General features: G+C 39.1%; 1 protein-coding gene across 4 annotated transcripts in view; it reads left to right on the top strand.

The window, feature by feature from the left end:
* The window catches only part of GTDC1 (glycosyltransferase like domain containing 1), a 281383-nt gene that overhangs the window by 118358 nt on the left and 142630 nt on the right, over nucleotides 1-20395 (top strand). For all 4 annotated transcript variants that reach the window (XR_008431818.1, XM_053947689.1, XM_053947688.1 and 1 more), the window contains 2 exons: nucleotides 2031-2148; nucleotides 14421-14619. The gene's annotated coding sequence lies outside the window, so the exon portion shown is untranslated. The remainder of the gene's footprint in view (nucleotides 1-2030; nucleotides 2149-14420; nucleotides 14620-20395) is intronic.

Here is a 20395-nt window from a genome sequence, read left to right as displayed (position 1 = left end):
GTTTAACTATCCCTAGAGGTAGCATATTTCCTCTGATACTATTCTAATTTTTTTCCCCTACAGTGGATATTACAGTAGTGGGGCGTGATTCTTGTAGCTGCTGTTAACCTATTTTGAAGCTTGTCTCATCTTTATCTTTTTACTGTTGTACTCACTTTTTAACTTTCCCAGATTGCTTAGCTTTTCTTTTGAGCTCATTTCATACATCTGTATTGAAACCTGTGTGTAATGTACAACCTTATGATCAGTGATGAACAGAATAAAGCTTACCATCTTTTTCATATGATGCTCCTATCGTTATTATAAATTGGAATTATTTTTCAATTTTGGCATTCAGTTCAGTATTAAAACCCCAGTTTCAGTTTTGCAGTTAATCCCTTAGTCCCACTTTTCTCAATTCTAACTCTGTTTCCCAGAATGTTTGCAGCATTTCCCGGGTAACTACCAAATTTTGCAACTATATTGTTCATCATCTAAGTAATAAATAAAAGCATTAAATAATCCTGCACTGAAAATGCCAAGAGGAAGCTTATTATATTCAGAGTCCTGCAGCCTGTACTTTTGTTGCAGACCCAAGCTTTGGAGCTGGAGTCACAGAAGAGTTGTGTTGTGCTTTGATTCCCTCCTTGTCTTTGGAGCCATTGCTGGTCTTCGTTCTTTCTGTCTGTGTCTGTCTTGCATTGAGCAACCTGAAATGGGACAAATCAAATCTGACATCTTGTAGCTATAGGTGTTTAGGGGGAGGATTTTTAATGAGTTGAAAAAAGCTTGGAGAATGTTTACATGGATCTGCACCCATGGGTGACTCAGTTCCTCTGAGTGGTGTGTAAAACTCATCTTTAATTATACTTCAGTGTCTGACCCACAAATGGTCATTCTCCATGGCTGCTAGATCAACACTTAAAAAAACCCCAAAAAAAAAACCAAAAAACAACTTTGATCAATCCGATCTCAGGATTTGAAGTGTTACTTTGTGAAACATGTAGACAAGGGAAGAAATGCTGCTGCTTCAAAAACTTTTCTTTCTTGCTACTTGCTTGGAATATAATCTGCAGACGTTTTTCTTTTATTTTGGTGTTTTACTACACCTGATGTGATCAGAAACACTTTTTTTTTATCCTCTGCCTTGGCATTTCCAGCACCAAAGCAACTAAGAGATGCTGACAGAGTTGGGAAGGCACAAGGACTCTGGCTTAGAGTTAAGGCAGATGTGATTGCAACATCTGTGCCTAGGAAAGCTGCAGTCTGATCTGCCTTCTGTCTTCAGGATTTCTGGGATTCCAGGAGCAGAAGTGGTGCAGATAAGACATGTCCTCTGAGGCTTTGAAAGGCTTCTGCTCAGATTGTAAAGCTCTTCCTTATTAGGCCCACAGGAAACACATCTCCTCTAGCACAGCCAAATTGCTATCATTGTTAAATACTTCTGCTTGGGCTCTCCAGTGGTAACTCTGCTCTGTGGTGGGGTTATTTGGGATGAAGAGCCTCTGCGGCTGCCTCTGCGTATTGACTAGCTGAGTACATTACTGGCATGTAACTGTGTGTGGTAATTTCTGACTTGGAAGCTGTGATGCAATCCAAAGAACAGTTTATGGAGGGTTTTCTACCTTTTTCCTTAAATTGGACTCTGTAGGCCTAAAATTTGGGATTTCTAACTTGAAATCTCCATTAGAACACAATCTAGTAACTAGGAAGAAAAACCCCAAAGCCTTGGCATCAGACAAATGAAAATTCATTTTCTTTAATGACTCTCCCCTTTGCCAACTGCATTCTTGGAAAATGGGTCTTTGCATTTGGTTTGTTTTCAGTGCAACAACTGTGTTGGTTTCTGGGTGGCATAAAATTCCTCTCTGGGTTGTGAAGGAAGCCCTGCCCTTTCCCCCATCTCTGAGCAGCAATTATGGTGCTACTTCCTGACCTTGGGACTGTTCTTATATTGGAGCTCCCTATCTGCTGTGCTTCTCCTCTGTTGTTGTGTCCTGCTCTGAAGGCTGTGTCAGGTGAGATGTGCTTGCTGTTCTTTCTCCTTTCAGGTGAGTTCCTCTGGCCTGATGTGCAGCTGGTGGGAAGAGAGAAGCTGGAGGCCTTCCCCTGTTCCATCTGTACCTTTGAAAGGACTTCACTGAACGCAGTGCACGGCAGGCAAAGCAGGTATGATCTGTGGGAGTTCAACAGCAAACACTTCAGAAAAGCAAAGATTCACTGCCCTAAGTTCACCAGTCTGTCCTGCAGGAGAAACAGTAAGACATTAAAAAAGTAACTAGATGCAGCATTAAGACAATGTCCACATGGCCAAAGCAGGTGGTTTGCATGATTTCTTTAATGCATAATTTTTAATGTTTTTGTTATAGTGACAAATGAATACGGTTTTCTGTCAGTGATGTTTAAAATTTGATTACCTGAATATTGATAATGTTCAGTGCTTAGAAATATTTGAAGAGTTTTGTACTTCACTGCATTGTACATAGAGTAATTTTGGGAGTTGAACAGTATATTTCACTGCAGACAATCCTAAAATAAGTTCTTAATAGTTTGGATGTATTAATATTCATTTCTAGAGTTTACATTGTGAAATGTTAGTTATTAAATTCTGTTCAAGATGTAAACTCCATTCTGTTTTGTAGCATTAATTATGCAAGTTTGAAATTCTCGCTTTCATTTAAGGTAGGGCTTTTTATTTGTACGTAGCTGTTGAAATAAATTACCAGTAGAAATTACAAGAGAAAACATTCTCTTAATAAACGAGGGATGCCTGGAGTTGGCTCTGCTAACTGAGACAATTTAATTCATCCATCATCAGGGATGATGTTTCTTAGCAACACAAAGTATTTTCACCCGGGGCGCTTTCACAAACTTTCACATTTTTCTTCAAATGCAGCCTTGGTAGTGTTTTATATGACCTGAAGTTCGTCCATCTGTCCTGAAGCTCCCAATACTTTGCCATTCTCTCCAGTGATCAAATGATCAGATATATGGTTTTTTTTTTTTTTCAGCTTAATAATACACAAGTTGACTAGAGAATAATTTTGTGTGTCAGATTTTCCAAGGGGTTCTGGGAAATTATTTGTTGCTCTGTATAGTAAAGCTAAAAGTTATTGAAAATGTGTTACAGTTTCATAATAAAACAGATCTGAAAATTATTGGCTGGAGAGCCAGCTAAATGCTTTCTGATAGCCATAGCCTCAAGGGGGATACTTGGATCATTTGTAATAAAGGGATATCTTTGATATCTTTTGGTGAATTGACTAGTATTCTGTTTAGATCATTATTTATGAAAAAAACTGGCTTTGTACACAATGTTACATTATCAAATTGTTTGGGTGTAAGAATTGCCTTAATGCATCACCAGAATTTTCCGTGTTTATTCTTTTTGTGTGCTGCATGAAATCAGAAGAAGCTCTTGATGCATTAAGACTACCTTTACTTCTTGCTTTCCATTTTTACAACATGTGTGGGGATGATTTGATCAGTGTAATTACCACCTGGGGAGACTTGGCTTGCTCAAGAAGCCCCTTCAGGTATGTAACAGGTGTTGTTCAGTATGGAGAGCACACATCTTCCAAGTGCAATGTGTTATTTTGCTTTGAGAAATAATATATCTTGATTTTTTAGTAAACTGCTTGGCAAACTTCTGTTATGTGAAGAAGTGACTAAGCCTTTGCTTCTGTCTTGCTTTGAGAGGAAAAGTTTTAGTGGTTCTTCTTTGTCAGCAGTGCATAGTGACAAGTGTTTGTTAAATGTTGTGATGAGGTAATTATTATTCAGCTTATTTCACAAAGGTGTACAGAGACCCTTTTAAATTGTGGGAAAAGAAGTTACAGAAACACTGGATTTGATTCTTCCTTGTAGGTAGAAAAATGCTATGTTGTAGCTCATGTCATCTCAGTTTTAATTTGCTGAGTTTTCATGTAAGCACACACAGTCTTTGTACATATGTGCAAAAATACTAGTGGGCCATTTAACTGTATGTCCAAGCCAGGACATCTGTTTGAGGTGATCTTATTGCAGTGTAGATCTTTCATGCCCTGGTGTTACTGTCTAGAATTTTGCAAGATCTCCAGGTGCTCCCTGAAGTCCTTTGAAGAATCACCTGAGTTGGAAGCTTTTTTTGTTACCCCGCAGAAAACGGTATCTGATAAAAAAAGGGGAGAAAAATCTTTTGCTAGCCAAGCCTTTAAGTCTCAAGTCTGAAAACAGCAGCAGTCGCTTGTCTCTGATGCTGCCTTACCTGTAGGTTGGAACTGTGGCACCTTGCAGAAAAGTTAGGGTTCTGTTTGCTCCTGCAAGGCTTTGTTGCATGTGGTGACAGGCTATCTACATTTCTACCTCTGCTTTACCATCCTGGGGTCATTTGGGAAGCTCCAGAATCAGTTGTAGGCTCTCCTTGCCCTTTGAGTTTCTGTTTAAAAAATTCCTGGCTCCTGGAGCCACCTGCAGAGTCTGGTGTCAGGGATATTTCCTGCAGGCTGGTGTTTGCCCTGCAATAAATAACGTGGTCATGTTGTAGACCTGTATTTGCATCTTGGTGCAGTCAGTAAAGACTGATGTGAAGGCTGGTAATTCATCTTTCAGCAAGTCAAATTTAGATTAGGTATTGAAATTGCTCTGTAATTGAGAGTTCATTTTTCCAACTGTAAACCAGTGTCTCAATTTACAAAACTAACAAGGGCTGCCACAGGCAGGTAAGCACCACCTGTTTTGTATGAAACCAAGCCTCCCAAATACTCTCCAGAAATTAAGAACAGTTTTATTTTGAATAAAGCGTTGGAGTAGAGAAATAAAGATTTCCATGGGATTCACAAGCAAAGTACAGCTCTCTGCTGTGAAGTACTGGAAGCAGTGCTGGTGAAGTGTCAGTTTAGGGTGGAGGAGAAAGGGCTTCCATTAATTCTAAGTTCCTTTTCCTTGGGAACATTTTTTTATGTAGCAGAATGGTTACTCAGGGATAGGTAAATGGTAGCAAAATGTCACTTGAGTGCTGTGCTAGAGGCAAATTATTACTAAATGTTCCTTTTAAACCATAGCCTCTCTTGCCTTAGTGAAGCAGACACTGGGGTCCTTCTTTTATCCATGCTCTTTCTCAGCTATGGATTTTCTATGTATTCTATGCAGTTTCTGATGGTTAGCTGTAAGGACATGAAGAATTGATAAAAATTGTCTTTTTGAAGGTAGAGAAAGGTCTAGAGTCAGTCTGATAAATAGAGAGGGATAACTTGTAGCGATAAACACACACTAGTGTCAAAACTGTTGTAAATTTTCAAAAACTACTTTTCATCCTCATCCAACCATGACTCAAGTAAAGAACATTCCCTTTATGGCCTGCAGCACAATACAAGTTGTACTTTGTTAGCTTTCAGTTAAAGCAATGAACATATTACTTGAATTTTAGGAAAGAGGTTTTGAAAACATACTATATTTAGGGTTTAGTCTTGAAGTTATAAGAATAACTAGTGGTTCTTGCTGTTGTTGCATCTTTCAGTGTTTGTGTGCAAAGAATGACTTGATCAGAGTTGTCACTGGGAACATTTAGTTCTTCATGCAAAGTATTTTTGGGCAGCTTTTATTTGGAAGAATATGGAATGGAATATAAAAGAATGAGCCTAAGAAATTATCATTTATGTTAAAAGGTCACAAATTGTAATTGTTTGGGTGCTGTTTCTGCAGTTAATCTCTGAAAAAAGGTGAGTGCAAACCAGGCTAAAGCGCTTCTCAAAGCAGGTATTTGACCTTGGAATTCTTATCATTTAATGTAGTGTCTTTTCAGATACTTGAAAATTCTATCATTTTATTCTAATTGGAATTTGGACGCTTTTAGGAATGAGCAGTCAGTTGTTCTGTTACATGTTGTGTTTGCATCTAACTCACATAATGTGAGAGTTTGCATGAAAGCAAGTGTGGTTTCATTCAGCCTCTCTCCTCAACACAAAACTATTGTGTTGTCAATAAAAAAATCGTAATTGCTCTACATTAGTGAGCTTTACTTGCAGATGAGGAGTAGTACATGAAAGGGTTGGGGCATTTTTAGAATCATAGAATGGTTTGGAAGGGCCCTTAAAGGCCATATATAAAAAGTATAGAACCTCCTGAAATAGGTACAATCAAATCCCCGTAATACAAACAAAAAGTGAGCATCACTATAGTTGTGTATCCAGTGTTAATGATCTGTATTTTGTATGAAAGACTGACCTTTTTGGGACCTTTTCTTCAGAAGTAAAGAACAGTCTGATCTGTTTCTCCTACAGTTGGAAGGGCAGTTTGGTTGATCTTATTTTTTTCAGCATAACTATCACATGGAATGAGAGGGCCAATTGCTGAGATTGCAGAGGACTGTGCAGCCCCAGGCATCCTCCACTATGGGTGAAGACGGATTCTGGTTAATGCAAACAAATAAAAATGAACTGCCTAAGTTCAGACCTAGCACTGACTCAGATCAGGAAAAATATGATCCTTCCTAGTGACTTAAAATGGATGCATGAGGCTGATATGTGATGGTTTGTATAAATCAAAGCAAATGGGCATTAGATTACACATTCATAATTGTGATTATCACTTGAATTGCTTAGCATTGTAACCTGGTAAGCATTGGTCAGTGTTGTACTTAACTGTAAAGAAAGTATTAGAAAATTATAGTCTGAATTTGATTTCATTGAGTATGGTGGTCAAAAGCTCTGCAGCTTGGAGTTTGAGGCAGAGGGAAATTCTGCACAATCTGCATGTGGGGTTTTTTACATTTGGTGGTCTCATTACTCAGGTATACAGTAAGCATTTTACTGCAATAACAACCTATTCAAGTTGCTATTTTTAGGCCAGTATAAACCTATTTAAAATAGCCTATATTAAATGCTTTCCTGTGGCCAAATGAATTTTGTCCATGCAATTGTGGACAAAAGCTTAAGCCACTTTTCAGCTTCCAACCTCCTAATTGTTCTTTAATCTATGGAGTACAAAGAATTAAATGTGTCCAGTCTTATTAAACCTTTGGTTCATTTTCTTATGATCAGGGAGATGACTTACAGTTAGGGTTTGTTTGAGATTTCGACCATTATTATTTTTGTAGGCCAGCTCTCTTCTTTTTACCTGTTCACTCCTGAGTGGGTGAAAAGGTCCAGGAGTATGTGAAGAAAATGTCTGGACTGTGGTATGACACAAGTGAGCAGTCCTGCATCATTCTGTGCCTGGATGTGATTCTGCCTGGAATTATGACCTTAAAGTTGTCCCTGTTGTGAGAGGAGCTGCAGATGTTTCAGGGTCTCACCTGAGACTGATGTTGGGATGCACAGTTAAATATATCTCACTTCCTTTTTATATTCTTTATGCATAACTAGATCTAGGAAGGCCTGGTAAGTGTGGAGTTACTGTTTATTTCCTTTTGTGTTAAATTAGACCCGTCACCAGATTTGTTCCTAGATTCTCATGCATCTTGCACAGCCATTCCTGCTGCTTGTCATCTTCAGCTCTCCCTGTTTTTGCATTAGTGTGGGCTCTGTGGCACTTGATTTAACATCAGTAAAAAACTCTATCAGAACTTCTTAGTGTTGATGGTCTCTAATAACTTAGAATAGTTTTTTTGCATGTGACTGTGATTTTTGAGGGAGAAAAAAAATCCATGTATTTTCATTGTTAGTGGAAATTGCAGATGGGAACCTCAAAGAGGAAGACCGAGGGGCATCCTCTGTAGGTTGTCCGCAGTGTATTTGGTCAAGAAAAGAAACAGATTAAGGAATGTGACGTGTGGTTCTTGATGCAGAAAAAAAGCTTCTCTATGCCTAATACATTGGAAAACATTTGTTCAAGAGCAAGTCTCCCCTATGCAAAATTTGCCCCTGTAGTATTATTGAGGTCAGTATCCATGTAGGTTCTCATCTAAACTCAGTGTGGTGCCTGAGGTCAGCTTTGGCTTGTAAATGCAACTTTAGGGAATGTTTTGTCTGGTCCTGTTAAAAAGCATCTCTGGAAGTTGTTTGTTTAGAAACTTATTTACTCCTGCTCTTCTTGGGCTTGTCTTCAGTTCCTGCTTAAAAAATAGCAGCTGTAAGTGAAACATTCTGTCCTGCTTCACAGGGTTTGTGGAAATAATCCTTACTTACACTCACTGACTGCTTTTGGATATTAATTTGAAGGTGAATTCTTTCAGTTCTGGATGTTTAGTAGACATTTCTGTGTGAAAAAAATGTGCTATGAGTTTTGTGAGAATGACTGTTTCAAGTTAATGAGTACAGTCTGTGATCCAGGGAGGAATTATCAAAATGCTATTTCATAAAAATCAAATAAACTCTGACTGATCAAGTGGGTAAGTTCACATGTCCCTGTGGTTCTTGGAACATCCTGACTTGACTCATTACTACCAGAGAGGTGTCTGCACTTCATCATGTGTTGGCATGTTCCTTGAGACTCAGCATTCCTCTTCTGTATTATTTCTTGATAGTTCTTTCATTAATCGTTCAAAAGTGCTGGACTCCTTAATGGAGTTGGAATAAAAATAATGCATTTTCAGAAAGTCTTCCAGTGTGTTCTGTTTGCTTTCTGCATCTCACTTAAGTGTTAATCAATTAAGTGATTTTGATTCTAGTCACTCCCCAGGTTAGATCTCGGTGATACAGGGATGGATAAACGTACTCTGTAAATTAGGTGTGAAACGGCTGGGGAAATGCACAAGCTGGTGCTCTGCAGAGCCAAGGCAGGTCTGGCTGGGCTTTATTTTAGCTCATGTGTGGGCAGGCTGGCAAGGCTAGTGCTGAGCTGGAGAGAAGTGGATGTCCTGGGAAGAAATTGCTCCAGTAGGAAAATGCTCAGGTTCATTTTCTACCTGTTCTTTTCTGTCTATTTATTACTTGAGTTCTGTCACCTGGGCTGTTTTGTTCTGCCCTTCTGGTTTTTTTACACTTCTAAATTTCTTAGTTGGTAGTCATAGGCCATCAGGTGCCACAGTTTTGCTTATAAACAGGACCAGAATATTTTAACAAAAAAATTGTTGCCAACTCTCTTTAAGGATTCTGCCCAGTAAGTAAAGATTAGTTTATGGTATTATATAGACAGTGGAAATAAAGCTTGTATTTCTTAGGTATCATGTTATTTAAAAATTAGATTTGTTATAGGTATATTATGATAGGCAGAATTATAACTCAGAGTGGCTCTTCCCTGGAAGTGAATATCTGCTGAAGATGCCCAGTGTAATCTCTGGTTGAACTGGCCTGGATATGATTAATTGGCTATTGATAGAAGTCCATTTATGTGCTGTGTCAACAATGGAAAAAGATCAGAAGTAAAGGTGCAGCTGCCTCCTTCTTTCCTGGTAAAGAATCTTCCAGTCTTGAAAACCAGCCATGGCACATGCCAAGGTAGGAGACCTGAGCCTGCTGTAGTTTCCATTTAAGATACTTGCCCGAAATTCTTATGCCTACTCTGAAATAATTTCACTGATTATATTTCACCCCTGGCATTCACATATTCAGCAACCTGCAAGTTCTGGTCAAGCTGTGAGTTTTAGAGGGTGTCTAATGTTCTGTTTAAAGGTGAGGATCCTGTTATATTTTTTCTTTAAATTTTATGAGCATTTTATATAATGATGTTCCTGTCATGCTTTTGGCCATGAATCAGCACAGCATTTCTGTGCAGGCTTTAATTGAAGCGTGGAGTTGTCTTGCTGTGCAAATGTTGAAGTCAGTGAGACTATTAATTAAAATTAAGTATCTGCATAAGTGCTTTTGCTAAAAATAAGTTGCTTCATAACAGCTTTGGGCCATATTTGGGAAGGAGGGGGTTGTTTTTTTCGAACTTTGGGAATAGGTATATATTTCTCTCTGAACCGCACGATGATAAAATGTAGCAGCAATACCAGAGGGCAGAATGTTGATGGGAAGAAGTGTGAGCTTTCTGCCTTGTCAGATGTCACCTAAGCTGCTATTTATTGATTTTTTAAACAGAATAAAACTGTTATGGCTTTTGTATTGCATTCAGACTGGTGGAAAACTTGAGAAGTTACTGCTTAAGCTGGCACTGTAGTGGAAGCACACAAGTGACAGGAATCAATCAGTTCTTTTTCTCTGTTTTTCTTCCACCAGTTATTTAAAGTTGGAGCTTCTCAGAGTGAGACTCCTTAGGTACTTGTGCTGTGTGTCATTTGTTTTCTAGCGGTGTTTGAAGCCATTAAAAATATTGCCAGGGACTACTGAGCTGTGGCTTTTCCCATATGTATTAGACAATTTACAATACAGATTTACTGTACAATTTACCTTATAAAATGATCTGATTTATTAATTCTCACGGTACCTTGGCAAAATAGCATCTTTTTGTCTCTTCAGTCTGGCTGTTTATCAGACTCACTTTATCATGCCAGCCTGTTACCTTTTTCCTGATTTCTTTCAAAAATAGACTCCTTGCAAGCTCTAGCACTCCTCACCTGCAGCAAACCAATAAATTAATAGTGGAGGGAAGAGATTACTGGAAACATGGGTAAGAGGAATGTGCACCAAGCTGCCTGTGCTGTCAGATTCCTCATTGCACCTTTCTACCCACCTTAAGATCTCTGCCTTTTTGCAGGTGTATGTGAAGTGCATAAAGCAGTGACCACAGAGCTAAGCAGGAAAAGATGAGGGACCCTATTTCACATGATGCCAGCCAGGATGAAGCCTTGTTTGCCTGAGGTCACACAGAGATCTGGTGCAGGTGTTTTCTGACCACAAGCTGGTCCTTCTGAGGTGCTTAAGCACGATGTGTGTTGATATCTCCAAGCTGTTGGTTTCTCACTGCTGCCGTTCTTAGTCTCTATCATTTAGTCCATGATTGGTAGCAGAAGCTGAGAATCCCACTTCTGGATATACAGTGATTCTTGCTGAACATCACATGGTTGTTCCTAAAAGTGGGACTCTGTAGGTTCCTATTTAAAGTAATTTATTAATGTTGTTGATGGGGTTGCATTTGCTTAGTGTCACTGCCAAAGGTTTCTGTAGAGCACTGTCATGAACACAGAGCAAAATCTACATTGTTTGGGGAAAAATACCAATGTTGCCATCTTTACTATGAGCACGTCAGTTGCTCTTTATTGCTTTTTAAATTTGATTTTGTTGTTGTGTGGCGAGCTTTTCAATAAACATAGTGGTTTCATTTATGTAACACTAGAATTATTGTTAATGCCCAGGTTCATACTGCGAGTTACATATGTAATATTGTGTCCAGTGGGATCCTGTATCACAGAATTTGCATAGTTATAGTGCTGGTGACATCGTATCTCATACAAAGAACCCAGGGACCTGATACAATATCAGTAAAACTGTCTCCTAGGTATGATTCAAACAGTTTTATTAGCAACATATGGGGTATGAAGGAGCCACAGAGGGTAGTTTTGAGTGTAAGGGTGCTGGCCTATCTTTTTCAGCCTGTAATTATATCAGTCCTCTTCTGTGGCATTATTTGTTGCTGCTCTGGGATTGCAGAAAAAATAACTACTAATATGATGACACAAAGGATCAGAATAAATTATAATTGTTGACTTTACAAGAAATTCATTGGCAAAAAGGCTTACTGTCCAAAGCTCGAATGTCATTTCTGGTGCAGCTTCAGAGCTAGGCCACTGCACTAAATAATATAGTTTTGAAAGTGTTAGGGTTTTCTGGCAACCTTATCCTGCTGTATTGGATGCTTTTGTGATCTGACAGATACAAGGAAGAAACTTTTTGGCTGCATTTTGGTTTTTAATCTTAAGCTAAAGGAGTGCATTTTGTTTAATTGATAGTGGGATATTGAACTCTTGTTCCCCAAATGGAACATATTCTAATTAATCATCTTGAAATAAAGAGTTCATAATTTAAATTATGACATTAAAAACTTGCGAAAATATAATTAGAAAATTACAGTAGTGCTCTGTTTAGTTGTACTTCTTAGAGTCATGAAATAGAAAAAAATAACTTCTACATGTTGTAAAAACGATAAAAGTTTGGGGGTTTAATGTTTCTGCCAGTTGGCTGAAGAGCCACAGTGTGTATGTAGCTATTAAAGAAAAATAGTATTTGACTACTTCCCAGATAATTTTTTTAAATCCATGTACTGTAAAACACTGGGCTGAGCAACTTTTCTGCACAGGAGCCCATGTAGGGAATTGGAACTGTTATTTGGACTTTAGTCAGAGTTACTTCTGAATATTTTTATTCCTCATTGAGGTTCAGCATGGAACAGACAGTGTGGGACCTCTGTGCTGCTTCACTGATGTGGAAGCATTTTTCATCTACTTGTTTTTAATCCATACTCTGATCTTACTGTGGTTGCAATTATAATAATAAATATATAATTTTATCTGGAAGGGATCCTTAGAATTGTTCTTCCCGTGTTTTCAGGTAGGATGAAACTTCTTTGAATAATTCCTGACTTAATTACACATTAAACAAGATAGTAATAAAAAAAATATAATTTATAATTTAATTGCTAAACTTCTTTCTTAGGGTTCCAGCTCTCTGCTGGCACTTCATTGTTTTTGTGAGCTTCTCTGACTTCCAGAAACTTTTGAAGATCATTGCAGGTGATTGAGGAGCTATTTTAACTTGTTCCCATAATATCCAACAGTAAAAGACCTCAGACTTTTCCAGTTTGTATTTGTTTTGAAAAATATCCTCTCAGCCTGTATCTGCTTTATCTCTTTGTGTGCTTCAACTGGAAACTCACACAAATTTGCTGCTGTTGAGACTCTCAAGTTCTTCTGTGACAACTGAAGTAAAATTGTGATAAGCCTTGTAATTTTGAGAAATAAGTAGAAAAATGTAGTGAGACCTGTGATTGAGAAGTGGACGGATGTCAGCTTGTAGGTGTATAAACATCACAATCTTCTGATCTGTAGTGCAGTTGTCCCCTGGCTCCAACACAACCAGCTACAGGGTGAAATGGTCATTTCCAGTGTGCCTCAAAGTCTGCTTGCTCTTTAGACATCATTAAGCATAAACTTGTACTGGTTTAATGCAATTTCTTTGCCTTTTTAATGCCATTTTGCTTTTTTCTTATTTTTTCTCCTTTCCCATATCATTTGTTGTTTGGAGTAGAAAGTTCACACCCACTTTGCTAAAGATGGTAAAGGAGTGATTTCTGAAATCAACTATTAAATAAAAAAAAGTTATATAAACATATCTGGACATCACATCATAGGGACTTCAGAGCTGTCTCAGGAGCCTCTAGAACCACTCATGTTAATTGTTGCATATCTTGTAAATGTGTTTATTTCAAAGTACTGGAAGCCTTCCAAGAAATTTCTGTATTTAAAAGGGCAAAAAGGATGTCACAGTGGATTTAGTCCAGGACAAAATAAAGTAAAGGTTAACTTGGACTTCCATCAGTGAAAGCTTAAAAGCTAAAAATAAAAAATAAATGCTGGTCACTATGGTTTTGTGATAGAAGGATTTGTGAAACAAAGCTGATTTTTTTTTTTATATATAGGCTTGTGTGTCTGGCCTTTATTGCTATATTTAACTAATTTCTTTTGATGCATTAAATCTTTGCAATGCAGTATTTTGATACAAAAACGTAGGTTGTATATAGCTGAGACAGAAAAGATTAAAAATGTCATGTTGCTTAAAGTGTAACTTTTAATGAGATGAGAAAGGCCCATACCTTGTGGTTTCCCAATGTGTTCATGGCCCACTTAATCAGCAATTTCATTGTGATATATTTTTTGCTGCTTTATTTTTCAGATGATGAAAAGAATGCTGGAGAAATAAATCTGCAGTTAGTCACGTAGTTCAGTCATCAAAATACAGGAACACTGTAATTGGGCTAGAAAACCAGGGTGGGAAACCCCACAGTGAGAATGCAGGGGTGACACGAGGGGAGGCAGAGAGAGCTGGGACAGTTCAGCCTTGAGATGAGTGGGCTCAGGGGCACAAACTGAAATAGAGGAAATTCTGTAACAATGAGAAGTTTTTTGCTGTGAGTGGACAAACACTGAAACAAGTTACCCTCAGAGGCTCCATCTATGGAGATACTCAGAACTGGAGTGGTCCTGGGAACCCTCTTACTCTCTGATTTGGGCAGAAAGTTTGGACTGGTTGCTCTCTGGAGGTCCGTGATTATGGGATCTCCTTTTGTTTGCCTTTATCTCGCGTGTGGTCTGTCTTCACAGACGTTATTAGGCTAAGGAAGGTATTTGGGATAAATATTTGTATGGTGTAGTATTGGGCAGTATTTGGATGGATTCTTCACAAAATCACAGAATGGTTTGGGTTGGAAGAGACCTTAAAGATCATCCAATTCCACCCCCCTGCCATGGGTAGGGACACCTTTCACTAGACCAGGCTGCTCCAAGCCCCATCCTGAGCTGGTCTTGAGCACTTCCAGGGATGGGGAGACTGCAACCCCTCTGGGCAATGTTTAGCCTCTTCTTAGCCTAAAACAGTTGGAAAGTTAGACCAGATGAGCTCAAATTCTCTTTTCTTTCCTCCCCCCAGCTCTATTGAGATTGAAGAATGCTACTACACTCAAGAAAATCAGACTTTGAAATCTGTCCACTGGACTGAAGCATATAGGATGGGTTGGAAGAAATACTGCTCACCACTGAGATCCATGACCAAGATTCCCAAGCTGCTTTGGTGAAGACCTCTGAAGCAGCACCACCTGGTATTTTACTGCTGCCAGTTTTGAATGCAGGTAATAAAGCTTCTGATAAATACGATGTGTTTGTTAGATGAAAAGGGGAGAGAGGTTTGATGGGTCTGGAATTCTTAGTGTTATTAGGTGTCTGCTAATGATTTTTTTACTGTGCTTGCCCTGAAGTGATGGCATGGTTCACACTGTACTTCCAGTACATGGTAAGTCTGACAAGGTTACAAGTTTTGGGAATCAAAGGAATCTTTCTTTCAAGACACAATTAGCAACATGGTTGATTTCTCTTTTTCTCCTTTTCAATCAAAGCCTGGATTCATGTGGCTGCAGCAGAGAGGGGAGATGTTAAGATCATGAGTGAAGTATGTCTGCTAACTATTAGGCTGTACCTGTACTTCAGGTAGACTGACTTCATGTGACTGTAAAAGAGTGACAGACCTTAGTGACAGCTGGGACCTACAGCAGAATAGGAAGGGGTGACCAAAAATATTTGACCATTCAGATATATATTTATTTACCATGCTGCTGCCTCCCCACAAAAAATCAACATATGTTCAAGCTAATGGTAGTCAGCAGTGAAATGAGACTGTATTTTACAGTTATGGTGAGGAAATTAGTTTTCCTCACAGTGAGAATTAATACATTTGGTTGTATCTTTGAGTTAAAATGACACTTCAGTGTAACTTCTGTGCCTCTAAAACTGCCCTAAGCCTGGGCTGTTTAAGGAAACAAACTGGTGTGATAGGAGTGTGTCAGTGCCATTCCTTCTCTTCTCCCCTTTCTTTTCCAGTAACTTCTGAATTCATTCATCAGGCAACCTGTACTGAATTTACCAGAAGAGTAGGTGCTACAGGAAATAACAGACTTTCAGCTACTCGCATGAAATCTGTGCCAAGGACTCTATATTTTTAAGCTGTGATTTCATTTATGATTAATGTTTTAATTATTTGTTTGTGTCCTAATTTCTGCCACATTTCAAATTTAATTAAGTTTGAGATAACGGGAGTAAGCAACAAACTCCAGGCCCTTCCTTCTTTCTCAAATTACTTATAACCACCACAATGCTTTCTCACTGGGGGATTTTGCCACAGCTGTGATGCCTCTGAGGCTGCTTCTTGCACAGAAGTACTCTCATGAATTGGGCAGAGATGGAAGTCACATAACCATAAAGGAGTGTTGTGTTCTGGGGTGTGTCAGCAGGTGGAAGGGGACAGGTAGGACACCCCTGTCCTGAGCTGGGGACAAACAGCCTTGTGTGAGGAGAGCAGTGTCTCTGTCTCCCAAGTGAGAGAGCTTGATGTGATGAGAGAAAAAAAGAAATGCAGGTCACACAAATACTGCATACAGTGTAATTTTTTTACCATAAACTGTAAAAATTGTATGTTATGAATTCCTCCTAATGTGCAGCCATCTATGATTTGCATTGTATAGGATAAGGTTTTCAAAATTTTGTGTCTTTGGCCTGCCATTGTCAGAAATGATTCAAACATTCAGGACCCAAGTCTCATTGCAACTTCACGAAATTTTCACCTTTTCCTTTGAAAATGGAGCTGAAAGTTACTTGGGTATTTTTTCTAGAATACTTTAATTATGCAAGATTTCATCTGGTGTGGAGCACAGGGGAGGCACAGGCACTGAAATACCCTGAGCACAGGCAAAGCAATCACAAGCCTGAGGGCAAATGGGTATTTATTGGGGTGAGTGGGGATCAGATGGACACCACCAGTGCTGCCCTTGGAGGTGACCAGCTTCCGAGGTGTCTCATTATTCCAGTGTATCCTGGGTAGGTAAACACAACCTGTCCCTCTTTGTCTCATTTCACACTTCAGTGTACAGTTAAGTGACTCCATAAATGTTACTGATTTCAACATGCAGGCTTTGGCACTCAAGTGTTATTGTTAAGTGTAAAAAAAAAAAATAGAGAGTTGGTGTCAGCCTACCTAATCTTTTAAAATTATTGGAGGCTTACAAATGGTAAAGTTTAATTTAACACCAGGAAAGAAAGAAATTTTACCCTGTGAGGGTGGGAAGGCCCAAGCACAGGGTGCCCAGAGAAGCTGTGGCTGCCCCTGGATCCCTGGAAGTGTCCAAGGCCAGGTTGGATGGGGTTTGGGGCAACCTGGGACAGTGGAAGGTGTCCCCTGCTTGTGGCATGGCATTGGAACAAGCTGTTCTTGAAGGTCCCTTCAAGTCCAAATCATTCTGCTATTCTGCAGTTTTCTCCTGCTCTGTAAGTTGTTACTCCTAGTTATTTTTTCTGAATTATGAAAACACAGCACTTTAAAATCTCAGGAATGTGTCTTAGTGCAAAGCACAACAATACCCTGGGTTCAAACAGCAGCAGTGAGGAAGGAGCACAGACACTTGAATCGTGTGGTTACTAGTGTGAATGTGCCTCCGAGACTAAAACTAGAACCCTTTCTCACGCTTTTCCCCATGCAGCAGAAAGGGCAAGTGCAGACCTTGAACTGGCACATGGTCTGTACTCATATCTGTTTATACATAGGCTGATAGTTTTTTTTTCCTGACAACTTAAATTTGAATATTATCTACTGGAAATTTCACAGGATTCCGGTAAACAGGTAATAATTATTTTTAGGTGATTTCCAGTGTGACACTAACTCACTGTTTCAGCTTACTTGGTGACACTATCTTCTTTTTTTTTTTTTGTTAATGAGACAATGCTGGTGTAGTTACTCAGATGTTTACTGAGAAACAACAGCTGGATGGGTGCTAGCAAAACCTGAAACCTGCCAGTTCAACTGGGCCAATGTGTTTGATAGGACCCTGGTGTAGTCAGAATACATCTTGCAGAAGTAAATCTTAAAGTCCCAATTTTCTGTCTTGTATCTTTTACTGTTGAGGTTTTTGTTTTTTTTTTGATTTTTCATAAATATATTCTTAGAACAGAGCAATTCTAAGCATGTCTTATGGTCACACTTAGAAACAATTTGAATATATTGCTTAGGATGGGATCAAAGATACAGAAATGTGTATTTTATTTATATACATCCCTTCACTTTAGGGATATTTAACTTTTACTGGCTTACCTTGTAGCAGAGTAGGGATGTGGATCTGTAGGAAGCAATATTCTCTCAGAGGCAGCCTGTACAGAAGTCTTGATCCTGGTTCACCTGTAGCATCCAAGTTGTGGATTAAACCCTGGATTTTAGAGTGTGGTAGTTTTGAAGCACTGAAGGAGCTTTCTAGGCCGACTGGTTCATCTCAGGTTAGAATGGAAACTAAAACCCCTCCCTGCATGTAGAGGGGGAAGCCTAAAGAGGAAATAATGACTTAAAATATGCTTTCATCTGTTGTACTTAAAGAAGATAAAGGTGGGTTGTTTTTTTTTAAACTTTTTAATCAGACAAGCTGTGTTTTGTCATATAGTTTTTTGGCAATTTAATTGCAGCCTTAAAAATGCATAAATGACTGTAAAAGTCTTAAAAGCATTTGACAAAACCTAATTGTGTGTTATGTGGTCAGCAAAAACTTACTGGTTGAGGTTGCATGTTTTTAGTCTGTGAGGCTATTGGCAGCTGAAAGAGTTGTGTATTTCTATATCCTTTGTGCAGCTGTAATGAAAATGAAGTTATCATTGTGAAGCTTCCAGTTTTGACAGTGAGAATGGCCCTTCGATCTCCAAAGGCTGCTGGATTCTCCATATAAGTTGAAACCATAAACATTTTATAGCACAAGATGAGTTGCTGGGATTCAAACATAAATTTTAGAAAGAAAAAGGTAAAAAAAAAGAGTGAATGTCTGCATCTGCGATGTATTGAGTTGCTGCAGTAAAGAAGAGCCATATGGTATTTTGGTAACTTCTGGGCATTGGAAAACTATAGATTACAGGTGAATTGGACCTGCAGACATTCTGTGGGTAGGAATGACTTTATTTTAGTAAAACAGTGCTTTTCATTCAGCTTGTATTGTCAAGATTGCTGAAGAATTTTACCAGTATTTCTATGTATTAGTCATTGTGGAAGGAGAATGGAGTCCAAGTCTATGGGCCAAAACTACAGTCTGTAGCTTTCTTTTTTGCCTAGAAGAGCATGCAGGGAAAAGAATATTTTCCTGTTCGTTCTTTGAAAATGAAAACAAAGGAGATTGACATCCTTTTACTTTTTCAGTCAAGTGTCACTCATCCTGAAGTTGTAATAATCAATTCAGAATGGCTACTTACACTTCTTTACAAAATTGGATGAAAGAGCTTTGCAGATAAAGTTAAAGACCACAGGAAAAAAAAAAGCTCATAACTTCATAACTTTAAACTGAATTAGTTGTTTCTTTGAATTGCTTGTTTTTAGTCATGTTGCCATAGGTATCAAAGCAGAGAGCTATTATCATTCCTTTGTAAGGATTGCTGCTGTTTTATATTCACGTTGCAGCAGATCAAAGGATGGGTCTGCAGACACAGAGGGGAAGGTGTGTTGTTTCAAAGATATGCAAACACACCTAGAGTGAGTTGGTCCAGGTACTGTGGCTGCACTGACAGGGATTTGCAGATGGCAGCAGCATTGTTTCATTCCTGAAAATCTTTATCTTGGTTGCTAAAGCTTTTTTCTGAATTTTTTAAATCTCTGCCAGCTAAAACTGGCTCATATGTTGCTGCTCCCTACTCTTACGGTTTTGTCTTGCTGTTTGGAAGGACCTGGCTTGTTAACTGCCACTGAGTGTTAATGGTACATCCTGCTCTTACTGATCTGTGTTCAGCTCTGCTTCACCCGAAATGACATCTCTATCTGAAATGATTTGCAAAAAACTATTGAAACTATTGCCCAGAGAAGCTGTGGCTACCCCATTCCTGGGAGTGTCCAAGGCCAGGCTGGATGGAGCTCTGAGCAACCTGGGATAGTGGAAGGTGTCCCATGGCAGGGGGGTTGGAATGAGATGACCTTTATGGTCCCTTCCAAGCCAAACCTTTCTATGATTAGGGCTTTGACACCCTGGAAGAAATCTGAAAACCTAAACACTCTTGGAATGGGGGAATGTCTCAGTAGTTTCTGCAGTGATTGTAGCCAGCTCTGCATCTCCATGTAAGCAGTGTACCAATTACTGTCAGGCTGTGAATTAAGGGGATGTTTTGGTTTTGACTTTGGGAAGACTTTGGAACCACCTTCCAGTGACTAATGGGGCTTCAAGACAGCTGGAGGGCAACTTTGGACAAGGGCTTGGAGTGGCAGAACCAGAGGGAGTGGCTTCACATGGGCAGAGGGCAGGGTTAGATGGGATATAAGAAAGAAATTCCTCCCTGTGAGGGTACTGAGGCTGTGGCACAGGTTGCCCAGAGAAACTGTGACTGCACCTGGGAGTGTCCAAGGCCAGGTTGAACAGGGCTTGGAGCAGCCTGGGAAGGTGTCCCTGAACATGGCAGGAGATTTGGAACAAGATGATCTTTTAAAGTCCATTCCCACCCAAACCATTCTGTGATCAAGGAATAAATAGAAAAAAATAATTTTGGCATCAAAGCTAATGTATCAAGTGTTGCTGCAACACATACTGAGAAGTTTTGGCTTAACCTTGTGTGTAACTTCATACATGTGACTGCCAGTAATTTAAGTGTGAGCCACTCATTTGCCTGATGCTGCTCATCATCACAAAGAAGTGATTGTTTTATTTATTTTTCAATAAGCACATCTAGTCAAGTCATGGAAACACAACCTAAATGAGCAGAGCCCCAGCTCACTCTTGCAAGCAGGGCTGTTGGAACCTGCAGAGATTCTTGTACCAAACCCAGGGTATTTGGGAATGATTATTATTGTTTTTACACTTGCATTTTTTGTACTGTTTTTATTTAGTGTCATTTCACTAAATAACAGTT

Source organism: Vidua chalybeata, chromosome 7 (assembly GCF_026979565.1).
Source record: "Vidua chalybeata isolate OUT-0048 chromosome 7, bVidCha1 merged haplotype, whole genome shotgun sequence".
NCBI lineage: Eukaryota > Metazoa > Chordata > Aves > Passeriformes > Viduidae > Vidua > Vidua chalybeata.
Note: the sequence above shows the minus strand (reverse complement) of the source record. Positions and strands in the feature narration are given on the sequence as shown.